We start from the raw sequence: 12,039 nt of genomic DNA on the forward strand, positions 1-12,039 counted from the left end.
TAAGCTGTACTAAAAGAGAGATGTGTGTGTATCCTGAAGACTTCATTTCAATATTTTCTGACTGACTGGAGACATATGAGGTTAGGAGAGCAGTTTCTGGACCTTTAAATAACATGGTGGGTGGGGGTTGGGGGGTTGAGGGTTGGGGGTGGGAACACAGAGAGAGGAGTGCTACACTTAGAACTTGTCTGTTGAATGGGGTTACCTTCTGTCACGTGTGCTAGTTTGCCTCTGGATGACACTGGATTGGTTGGCTGCAGATGGATCTGTGGAAGGGAACAGTTGTATAGTAGGTGGCTACCGGCACCCTGGCTTCAAGTCCTAATGGGTGAGAAAGCTAGATTTCCTTGACTTGTCTTTCTTTCATTATCACAGTAGTGGCTCAGTTATTCAGTTGGCCGACTCTGAATCTCAGAGGGAACAAACATCACATCATCTTACTTAGTAGTAACTCAGTTAATGAGGGCTTAGATGAGGGAGGGGAAATTTGCCACAGACCGAGAATTATATTCAAAGGGCTGGATATAAGTTCCATGGTGGAGTGTTTGCGTAGAATGTGCAAGGCCCTGGGTTTGATACCACCCACACCCACACCCCACCCTCAACCTACCCCCACCCTACCCCCACCCCACCCCTACCCAACTCCCACCCCACTCCCAACCCACCTCCACCCTGCTCCCACCCACACACACAAGGAAAGAAAGAAAAAAATTAATAAAAATAAATGACTTTCTGGTTTTATGAGGCAATCAGCAAGTGAGCATGAGATAGCTTTGATAGCTAGTGTCTGGCGCAGATACTTTTTATTAATGAATGTCTGGGGCTCAGCCTCCATCTGGCCACCTGGAGCCCTGGGTCAGAGGTTACACAATGGGTCCAGAAAAGGCTTTGTTCAGCTCAAATAACTATTTAATGATACAACTGTCATTAGAAACCTATGTGTTATCTCCGGGTGTTATCAGGTTTAATGAAAAACACTAAAGATATAGGCCAATTAGGCCCATTACCCAGAATGGTAAGCTGCAAAGTTGGAGCTGGGATAGCTCCATAGCTAATGGCAGTGGTGGGTGGCTACTTTTCAAAGGAGTGCTCTGCATTTGCTTCTAGACCCCTGTCCCTGTCCTGTTACCTCACCAACAGAGGTCTCCCACCTGGCCCCAAGAGTCTCTCTGCTGACTCGGTTTTTCATACAATGTACATATACTTCTTTTTTTTTTAATTTTTATTTATTTATTTATTTATTTATTTATTTATTGTACATATATTTCTTATCTTGTCACTTGATTCTCTATAATTCAGCTCACGATTATATGCTATTTCCCATTACCTTCTAATTCATAGATTTACTATTCATGCATCTATTATTTATGGTTTAGAGGACGGAACCTAGGCCCTTGCCCAGGCTAGGCAAGCATTCTACTGTCCCCCCCCTTTTCTTCACAGTCTTTTGTTTTGAGACACAGTCATATGAAATTGTCCAGGCTAGCACTGAATTCCTTATGTAGCTAGCCAAGGTAGGCCGTGGACATAAGCCTTTCTGCCTCAGCTTCTCAAGAACTGTGTCACCTGGCTTAGCTCTAATTCAAATATTTAATATTATTTCTTTTATTTCTATGTTTTTAAATGTATTGAGTATTATTTTTAATTCTATGTATGTGTATATGCTTGCATGGGGTTTTGTTGTGAGATACCCGATTTTGGTGCTGACTATGGAACTCTGATTCTCTGCAAGAAGAGTAAGTCTTTTATTGCTGAGCTATCTCTCTAGCCCCTGTTCCCTCTGAAATAGAGAATTTCACTCAAAATGTGTTCCTGGAAGATATATATTAGATGTGTGTCAGTCATAACATGCATTTATTCTACAAGTCCAGCGCATAGCCTGCTACATTCTCCTATCTTCCAAGAGCTCAGTGCAGTTGGGGACACAGACTAATAGAGTCTTTAGGGCTTGGTGACATGTTCTATAATAACAGGAAATAGATGTGACAGAGGTGGAGTGAATCTCAAAGCCAGTGCATTTTGGGCAATGGATGCCAAAAGGGATTTTATGCTGTTGGGTTAACAAAATTCTAACCTCAAGAGTTACTACGACTGAGTGCCCTCTCAGAGTGAAACCTTTATGGAAGCCATGTTGTCTCCTAAACAGGGAAGATGGGAGATCTCACACACACTTGCTTTACTTCCAGGCTGGTGCTTTTTTAACCTCTTGTTTTTAAACAGAGGCAGAATCTTTTATGGCACTTAACAAACACTGGAGTGTTCATTCTTATTCAGCGCATAGAGTGTTAGTTTCTGTGGCCTTCCTGTCTCAAATGGAAGAAACTTGTGATGAGCAAGCATGTGACAAATGAGAGTGCCTGAGGGTGACAGGGAAATGGCTCCTTTACAGACGGTAGTCAAGAAGGGCCCCTCAGGAACTGGAACTTGAACTGAGAGGTGCAGATAAGAAGGGTTGGCATTGGTATCCTCTCTGGAAGGAACACTGGGAGCAAAGCCAGAGGTAAGGTAGAGTTCAGGGTGCTTAGGGAAGAGGGAAAAATAAGACCAGGACTGGAGTGCACAGCAGGCGGGGCCAGGAGATGCTGCTAGAGGCAGGCAAGCCTAGAGACTCAGGTTGTCCCTCTGGCCACCCTGAACTGAAGAGCAGGAAAGGAAGCAGGTGTTGGGGATGACCCAGATGTGAGAATAAGAAGAAACCTCATGAGCCAAGACTGAAGCCAGTGAAGACACTTCATCAGTGACCATTGTACTTGCATTTGGTTTTTGTTGTTGTTGTCTTTGTTTGTTTGTTTGTTTCCTTAGTGTACTTTGTAGATGAATCATTCAACCACAGAACCCCAAATTTCATATTCTCCACACCTCCTCTAAGAAGAAATGAAATAAAAAACAAGTTGTATTGAATGTCACTGAGTCACTCTGTCTAAGGCACTGAGGAGGAGCTGAGAATTGACCTTTCAACCCCAGGAGCCTTGGACTCTGAAGCTGCAAGTGGAGTGAGCTATTGGGTTGAAAAGCATGAGCCTCTCCCTACCGGGTGATCAAAGAACTATGTGGTCAGGCAATCTAAACTTCTGCCTGTCCCCAGGCTGGGCCTTAGGCTCCCCAACATTATAGCATTTTCTGAAAAGCATCTTCCTCTATACCAAGCTACATCCCAAAACCTTTAGGCTGATCTGTCTCCATCCTCCCTGAAGGTTTCTGGCCATCATGGAAACGGAGCAGTGACAGAGTGGTGGAATAAATTCATATTCCTTGTGTTGGTCAAGGGTCTGATGCTAGAGTTTTCTCTTCTCCATGCAAGGCGTAGTTTCTCAGCCTTTCTGGTGGGGCTGGTGATCTTTGTCTCATCATAGATAATCAGGGGAAAACTATATGCAGAAGCCCCCTGTAGATCCTTAGGGCCATGCACATGCTGAGCAGGGTTCCCAACCCATGGAAAAGCCAGGTGATGACTTTGGATAAGGCGGCGAACTGCTGGTTGTGGGCTTCATTGTACTAAGACTTCACAGGGTCCTGATGCTTCTGTCTCCCCAGTTAGCATGCTAAGTCCATAGGAGTCCTACTCATTAACAGGAAGAGGCCAGATTCAGGTATGAACCCGCTGTTTCCAAGTCTGGTTTTCACACTGAATCGTGAAGAACTACGGGAGGAGCAGAGTGCTCCCATCCTGTGCATGCCTGTTGGCTTGACATGTAACCAGCAGGTCTGAGTGACCAGCTTGTTTTGGTTTGCCAGGACCTTGCATGGTTTTAGCTGGGAGTACTTCCTGGCCAAAGCAAGCAGTGATGGTGGCCATCCTGACAGGTGCCTCCCTGTCCCGGTCATTGCCCCTCCCTCCTCTAACAAGGAGTTACCAGGAGAGCTGAGTTAGGTATGTTGCAGGGATGGTGAAAAGAGGGCATGGGGAGCAGGGAGAATCAATCAGGTGTTCAGAGACCTGGCTTTTAACAAAGACAGGGGCAGAGACAGCTATCCAATCAAAGAGACTTTTCTTTGAACGCTCATTCTGGTTTTCTTGTATGGTTGGTTTTAGTTTTAAGTCCCGTTCTCTGGGATAGGTGATAGCTACTGTACCCACCTGACCGTGGAGAGCTATTCACCTGCAGCTATGTTCTTCCACCCAGCCTGCCAGACTTTGGCTACAAAATCAGCGTGGGAGCATTACATATCAACACAACCTCCAGATAAAGGAGAGAGGCACCAGCAGCTGCCTAATCATGAGACATTTTTTTTCTTGTTTCATTTTCCCTCAGATCAGCAGACCAGACTATTTCCTGGTCTGGGCAGTAGCTACTCTGTGTATGGACAGGGATGAGAAGGAGGGGCGGAGGGCTGCACCTGAGGGCTGGGACCTCAAGCCATCCCTCCTGATGTCCATGCATTTCTCTTGATTCCAGATTGTCTCTGAGAGAGAGAGAGGAGATGGAGCCGGCCCCTCCAGCCAGCCCTCTGCTTCAGGGGGCCCTGTGATCATATTGTTGATGTTGCTGAAAGTGTGATTTGTGCTCAGGAGTCTGAGCTTGTAGCTGGGCTCCTTGCAGGAGCCTCATGAAAGATGCATTTTGCCAGGCGGTTCCAGGAGAGAGGCTGGCTTAAATTACAGCTCTACCAATCCAAATATTGGCATATCTGCAAATCCAAGTGTGAGGATTCAAAAAGAAAACTCTAAATTTCAAGAATGTTGTTTTGCACTTCTTGTGTGCAAAAGGGAAGAGAAGATGTTCAGAGAGGAGAGACTGTCTGCAGTCAGAGGCCTCAGCAGAGCACAATCCACCTCCTTCCCCCTTGTCTTTCCCTTCATGTCTACAAGGAGACAGGCTGCATTTATTCAGGGTGACATTCTTCAGGACAGGTAAGGTAGGTTATCCAGCATGTGGGACACAGGAGAGCTCAGCAATCTACAGGATGAATCCCTGTCTGTCCTCCTCCATCCACTTTTCTGGGCCTAAGATGAAGGCGCCTCATGGCTCAGTAACTGCGCGACAGTCATTCACAAGCCAGGAGGGCCAGGGATCCTGGGATCCTGCACGGCTGTGAGGGAAGCCAAGTGATTGCTCTGCTCAAAAATCCTCTCATGACTCCATCTGCCTTAGAAAAGGCCAGGGAGTTTCTACCCTAGTCTCCAAGGTCCTCGTGCTAGTTGCTTTCCCATCACCTCAGACAAGATGACGTTCCCCATGGCAAGCACACTTCTCTCTCAGAACCTAAACTTTTCCCATTCCTCTGCCTGGAGTACTCACCCTGCAAATCCTATCATCCTCTTTTCAGTCTTCATTAAGATGCCAGCTTCCTGACACGCATCCCTGATGATATTATTTAAAAATCCCCAGTCTTCCCATACATGCTGTTATGTATTGCAGTAACTTAGATGTGTCTCCAAGGACCCCTGTGTCTGAGGCATGGTCATTACCAAGAGTATTGAGTGATGGCATCTTTAAAAAGTGAGACCTCCTGGAAGATGGTTAGATCATTGGTGGTGCTTGCATTGGAAAGAATTATGATAATTCTGGATTCCTGATTAGTTCCCAAGAGAGGGAATTTGTTATAAAACAGCAAGCCTGAACCCAACATCTCTGTTTGGCTTCCTGTCTCATCATGTGATCTCTCTGATGCACATGCTACAGCTATGGTGATGTCATCTATCATGAGACATGAACCAAACAGGATGGTACCATGGTCTATATCCTCTAAAAACTGAGTAAATAAACTTTTTTCTTTCTAAGTACCTAGCCTCAGATGTTTTGTTATATCCATGGAAATGAACAATCATAATCCTTTTCTGTTCTGTTACATATTATTTAACCTTCTTACTTATTTCCTTTTACTATTTTGTATATATTAGTAACTTGATTTGATTGGCATCATTCACATTTTATAAGCTGAATGTTATTGGTCCTTGTTTTGTTCACTGGGGGAAGGTAACCCAACTCCTAGGAAAGTTCTTGGTACATTCTAGGCTCAGTAAACTATACTGGAATGAATAACTGAAAGTATCTTTATGGGCCATCTCTATTCATCTTCACAGTATGAATTCTTTTTAGTTTAGAGGGAATATCAATTCCAAAATTTAGTAAGTGCCTATATTGTGTCTAGCACAATAGTTTAGATATTTGGGCTTCAGATGGGTCTTTGAATTAGACTGAACTGCATCAAGAAATAAACCTTGTGCTACCTTGCAAGGTATCCACGAGGCAATACGGCTACTGGGTTATCTGACTTGAAATGTGTCCACGATGCAAGGTGCTCAGTGAATTCTGAGAAGTAGTAGAACAAACCAAACACAACACAAAACCTTACTTAGTATATTTATTATATGTTGAAATGGTGATAATTAGATTTTAGGTTACATGGAGTATATTACTAAAATCAGTATCATCTGCTTCTTTTCCCCTTGAAAATGTAGCTGTTATAAAAATGTAGATTGCATCTGTGGTAGTTGTTTGTTGGGCCACATTTTTCAAGCTGTTTTCATTGCTCTTCTGTGTTTGTCTTCAAGTGTATTACTCCTCGGACTCCAGAAAAGGATGATGACCCTGTCACTCCTTTAAAAACAAAGATGCATAGAGTACATCAGGTCCCAAAGGTCTTAGTCTTAGTTAGTTCTGGTTATTATAACAGCATTCTATATATTTTTAAGAAGGTGTGTAGGGGGTACAGATACAGAAAGTTATTTCTTATGGTCTGTATTGGAAATCTGAGAAGGGATGTGTGCTGGTTGATTTAGGGGGGTTGTTTGTTTGTTTGGTTAGTTGGTTGATTTTTTTTGAGACAGGGTTTCTCTTGTAGTCCTGGCTCTCCTGGATTCACTCTGTAGACCAAGCTGGCCTCAAACTCACAGAGATCTGTCTCCTTCTGCCTCCCAAATGCTGGGATTAAAGGTGTGCGTCACCATGTCCAGCTTTGTTTATTTATTTTTTAATCCTCTTGACACAAGCTATGGTGATTTGAGAAGAGGAAACCTCAATTGAGAAAATGCCTCCATTTGATTTGCCCGTGGGCAAGTCTATTGGACTTATTTTGAATAATGACCAATTTTGGTGATGCTAATGCTCAGCAGGTATTCCTGGGTTGTACACAAGAGCTAACTGAACAAGTCATGAAGCTCAAGCCAGTAAGCAGTGTTCCTCTACTGCCTCGGCTTCAGTTCCTGCCTCCAGGTTCCTGCCTTGAGTGGCTACACTGACTTTCCTTCATGATAGAGTGTGATCAGAATATGTAAGCCAGAGCAGCTTTTGGGGTTTAACACAGTAATAGAAAGCAAAGTAGGGCAGGTGCTGGCATGGCAGGTTTCAGGTGAGAGCCGACTTCTGGGTTGCAGGCTGCCATCTTCTGGCTGTACTTCTTAAGGCAGACAAATGGCAAGAGAACCCTCTGGAGTCCTATAGGATGGCACTAATTCCATATATGAGGTCACCATCCTCATAGGCTAAGCACCTTCCAAAGACCCCACCTTTGATACCGTCACATTCTGTAGGATCATACCTAGGTCCTACACTTCCTGACTAAAGCACATAGCTCCCTGAAGAAGCTAGCGAGGCAGTTAAGTGAGGAAGAAGTCCCACCAGGATAGAGTTCCCTTGAGCTGTGCATCACTGTCAAGGCATTCAATGTGAACATGTTGAGCATGTTCAATTCCCTGTTGATTAAATGACCTTCTGAGTGGCATTTGGCTTCTATGTGGAAACACTTATGGAAACTGCAACTCGATCTGATAACTTCTTTCCTCTCCCTTCCTCCCTTCTTCCCTCCTTCCCTTCTTCCCACCTTCACTCCCCTTGTTTTTCCCTTGTCCATCAGCAACCTGGCAGTCTGGTTTATACCAGACTCTGTGTGCTGACTTGACTAGAACCTCTTTAATGGGCTGACAGAGAAGGATTTAATAGACTAACTGAGAGCTTGAGGCTCACACTTCCAAAGTGATGGTAAGTAACAGCAGCTAGTGACGTGACATTCAGTGCTACCATATCCTGCACCTTAAGAACTCCTTTATGCATCCCCTCGTTCTTGCATGGCAAGCGGGCTGTCGTTGCCATTTCTTCATTTTACAAATGAGAAAATGAGGAAAAAATAAGTAGTTTACTGGTGGGGCCATAGCTAGGGTTTTGAACAGTCCACGTCAAATACTGACCTTTGGTCAAGCTTCTCTCCCCAGCCCACACACTAAATTACAACTAGTATAGCCATAGCTGAGGTCATCTGCCTTCACACTTCAAATCTTTCTTTGATTCTTGGATGAGTCACCTTCTCAGCCCCTTTCACAGCCAAGTCTAATCTTTTCCTTTCTTTTTAACCTCATTTCCTTCTGTTTCCCTACTTTGTCCAGTTGCCCCAGGCCTTGTTTTTCCGTTCACAGAGAGATTATGGTTACCTCTAGCCTTGACAAGGCTGTTTTCAAGACCTGGGGAGCTCTGAGTCCCACACATTCCTAAACTGGATGCTTTGCATTCTTTATGCCTCAACTGAAACTCACCCTCACCTTTCAGGCACCAAGCAAACCAGGGTCTTATCTACCTTCCTTCTTCTCAGCTCATTGTCTCCTTTGCAATATTTTGTGGAAAGGTTTTGACTTTCTTATGTCTTCCTCTTACTTGCCCATCTAGGAAACCAGTCCTTGGCTAGTGATGTAGCTTATTGGTAGAAGGTTTGCCCACTTAGGAGCCCACTCTATGAGATGCCACATTTGCACCCCATCTTCCAGTGATCTCTACATTTTAATATATTTAATATCTAATAAATATGTGCAGCATAAATGAATTTCTCTTTGGATGATCCAGATAGTCTACTATGGGGCTAGGGCAGGTAAGAGAATACCTTCTTCAAACAATCACACTGACTTTTACATATTGATCACTTTTTGCCAAAGTGAGATGTTCAGTGGAACCAGAGGAAGTTAACAATAAATGTAATTCATGATGGAACATAGATGAGGAGGGGGAAGAGAGAAAGGAATGGAGGGAAGGAGAGAGAAAGGAGGAGGAAGAGAAGAGGCAGGGATGGAAAGCAAGAAAGATGCATGGAAGAGAAGGAGGGAGGGAAGGAAGGGAGATGAGGAAGAGAATAATCAATTATTAAGAATAAATTAAAAGAAGAATTTTGTTGAAGTTTGTTTCATTGGGAGTTGGTTGATAGTATTTTTTGTGACTCAAATGAGGGGTGGGGTAAATCTTTTTCTTCAAAAAGCCAGGAATTGTCTTTGGTATAAGGTGAGGAGCCTATGATTTTTTTTTAGTGCATCCCAGTGGAACCTGGCAACTGGGTTCTAGCGACTGAACACCTATGTGCTATCAGGCCTTGATCTCGTTACTAAACTTGATATGAAGAAGAACTGATGCCCAGCCCTGCCGTGTAGAAGCTCTCATTTCTATCATCCCAAGTGGCACTTGGTGGTCAGTAACATTTTGTAGTAATAGATTAGTGAGAGTATAGAAATAAGCTATGGAAATCCACTGAGGATGCCAGACAAAGAATATTTAAAGGTTAAACCTTTAACCTTTAGGTATAACTACGAAAGCTGCATTTACTTAGCTTTTGCAAATCAGAGTAGACTAACTGCTAACTCACGAAGAGGAAGGAAGCCTTGTCTCTGAGGTCATTGCTGGATTTCTTCAGGATTTGTGCCTGACGCTGTGTAGTCTAATTTAATATCCCTACATTTTAACAGGGCAGGCATGTCACTATGAAAATACCCATGTGTGAGGGCTAATTATCTATTAACTCGACACACCCAGAATCTTCTGCAAAGACAGTGTCAGTGAGAACTTATCCAAATCAAGTTGACCTGTGGTATGTCTGTGGGCATTTGTCTTCATTATTAGTTAATATAGGAAGACCCAGCCATTTTAGGCAGCATCTGTCCCTAGACATGGGTGGCCCAGAGCAATATAAATGATGATACAGCTAGCTGTAAGCTAGAAAGCAAGAGTGTCTTTATTGCCCCTTTTGTCTTGACTGTGTGTATGATATGGGTAGCTGCTTGACTTTCTGCCTGACCTTCAGGCAAATGATGGACTGCAGCTTGGAACTGTAAGCCAAATAAACTTCTTCCCTGTGTTGCTTTCATGTCAGATATTTGCCCCATCCACAGAAATGAAACTTGAACACCATCCTACAGCTGAGAAAAGTGAGTGGCCAGAAGGGACTGTCCCCATCACTGATGGCCAACTCTGAGTGTCATTGTGGCAGTATTATGAAACAGCTAGAAAATGGGAAGACATTACTGTAGAATAATTTTCTATCGGAGTAATTTCAGAGAAGATGGATCTGGCACTCAGTGGACGGAGTAGGGACTATCATCCAATTTTCTGGGAGCCAGAGGAACATAAAAGCAGCCAAAGTTGATTCGTATTCTCTCTCTGCATCCCTCCCACTTCCATTAGACATCACATTCAAGCTCTCTGGTCTTTTGGGCTATAAAAGTTACACCATGTCCTCCTCTCTATTCTCGGGGCATGGGTTCAGACTATCACATGGATTTCACTGGTTCTGAGGCTTTCCAAGCTGGACCAAAGCATAGTGCCCCCTATCCCAGGGTCCAGGTTACACTCCACTTTTCTTGGTGAGGCAGGGTTGAAAGGCATGGGAAATCTCAAGGACATGAGAAGTGGAGAGGAAAGCCCGCCCTCATTCTAGAATCTACTCGAAGCCTTTGGCAGCAGCAAAGGAGACATTCTAGCACAATTAGCAGCTGCTTAAGGCCTTTCTCCTGCCGCAGCCATGAGTGTGCACTTTTCAGTGATTCTTACCAGGAAGGACATGTTCTAAAGTCCTTATGCAGCTCCTGTCAGATTACAATACCATGCAAGGCATCTGAGGGGTTGCCTTGCCTATCTGTCTCACTCATCTAAAGGAAGAGACTAGGAAAAGGAGATTCCTTGAAGCCTTTGAGATGTAACCTGAGAGCCTAAAGGCATTTCGGGCCAATGCTAAGACGATCAATTGCTTTGCCCTTCTTAGAGAAGTGAGTGAAATTGAGGACACGACCACTCCTTGGTATGCATGCCTGAGGTGAAGGGTTTTATTGTAGATATGAGGAAGAAGACAGCCAGAGGGATTTGGAAGGGTGCAGTCTGAACTGGGCCATGAGAGGAGAGAGAGAAAGAGGAAGAGAAGAGAGAGGGGAGAGGAAAGAAGGCAAAGAAGGCAAGAGTGAGCCAGCCAGGAGCCCAAAATGGCTGGGCTGTGTAGGAATTAGAGGCTGGGGGAGGGGAAGGGAAGCTCAGTGGCTGGGGAGGTTAAGGGTCGGGCATGGGGGTGAGAAGTGATGAGAGTTAAGGACTCACTGAGAACCTAGTGGTTTACTTTGTTACTAGGCACCTCAGTTAGCCATTTGTCCAGTTTCTTTGAGACCTAACAGTACTCACGCTTGGGCATGCCTTGCTTTCCCTTACACTCCCTTGACAAATACATACTCTCTACTTGGGTATATCACATTCTTCGACATGCCTTTCTTTTATGTTAAAATATTTTCATGAATATGAATGTAACAAAAATTACTGGGGAAAGTTCACAAATTTAAAAGAAAGCCAAGAGGGTTAGATTGGAGTATTTGGAGGAGAAGGGGAAGGTGGGACTATGTAATTATAGTCTCAAAAAATTAAAAGCTAATAAAAACATTTCTGCAATACAGCCATATACTTTGTGTGGTCAAATTGGCCAGTCCTGAACTCCTTCTTTGGCCTGAGTTATGGTCCCTAAAAGCTTATTGTAACTCCTATGTGTAGTGACAGTGGCAGTATAGAGCTGTGTTTCTGTCCCATTAACCACTGACATTAGAACTTAACAGTCTATAGTTTTATGAATCTGTTCCCTATTGCTTCTCCTGTCTGTCTGCCTACCTGCCTACCTTTTCCCCACCCACCTACTTACCCATCACTTCTTGGTTTGATCTGTGGGAAACCCTGATGAATCAAATCATCTCAGTACAGGTGGTTTAACAGAATATGAACCAGTGCAAGACTGACTCTGACTCACCTGTACAGGTCACCTCCCCACTCTAGCCAGTGACCATCCTACTATTGTTTGAAATCTGTGACAAGAAAG

The sequence above is a fragment of the Acomys minous genome (genome assembly GCF_964271855.1).
Source record: "Acomys minous genome assembly, chromosome: 12".
Taxonomy (NCBI): Eukaryota; Metazoa; Chordata; class Mammalia; order Rodentia; family Muridae; genus Acomys; species Acomys minous.